At 32.9% G+C, this 556-nt stretch overlaps 1 protein-coding gene across 1 annotated transcript in view; it reads left to right on the top strand.

Moving 5' to 3' along the window:
• Positions 1–13: 13 nt before the first annotated feature.
• LOC119592311 (protein ALP1-like) overlaps positions 14–556 on the top strand; it is a 2,081-nt gene continuing 1,538 nt past the window's right edge. Inside the window, exon 1 of the mRNA XM_037941137.1 lies at positions 14–304. The gene's annotated coding sequence lies outside the window, so the exon portion shown is untranslated. The remainder of the gene's footprint in view (positions 305–556) is intronic.

Genomic DNA, 556 nt, shown 5'->3' with positions numbered 1-556 from the left:
ACTCTTACGACACTTGCTTGCTTCCAAAAGTACAGAGAATATAAAAAGACCAAGAAAAGTAGAAAGAGACTATGGATGAAACCATGGCTACAGAAAAAAGACAGAAGTGTATATCACAAGTTAATTGCAGAAACACGAGTGGATGATGGCAGTGTGTTTTATGATTTCCATAGAATGAATTAGCAAATTTTTGATGTTTTGTTAAATTTGGTGGCACCCCTCATCCAGAAAGAAACCACACAGTTAAGGGACACTATATCTGCACCAGAACGACTCTCTCTGACTTTGCGTTATTTAGCCACAGGTAAGGACAAATTTCATGTTTTCTGCATATTTAGACCTTTATTTAAAATACTTTTTAGCATTTTTTATTAATTTAATTGAATATTTATTTACATAACCTAAGGCTAATATTATAATAAAATAATATTGTAATTGTAATTCTTAAAAATTCAGTATTGGGTATGCTTATACACAATAATTGATTGGCACAGGATAGTGTTACGGCAGCCGTAAATTCATACGCATTTTCTAGCGTTACGGTAGCATTACTGCG

This window comes from Penaeus monodon, chromosome 30 (assembly GCF_015228065.2).
Source record: "Penaeus monodon isolate SGIC_2016 chromosome 30, NSTDA_Pmon_1, whole genome shotgun sequence".
NCBI lineage: Eukaryota > Metazoa > Arthropoda > Malacostraca > Decapoda > Penaeidae > Penaeus > Penaeus monodon.
The sequence above is the reverse complement of the archived record's forward strand: the minus strand, read 5'-3'. Positions and strand labels throughout refer to the sequence as shown.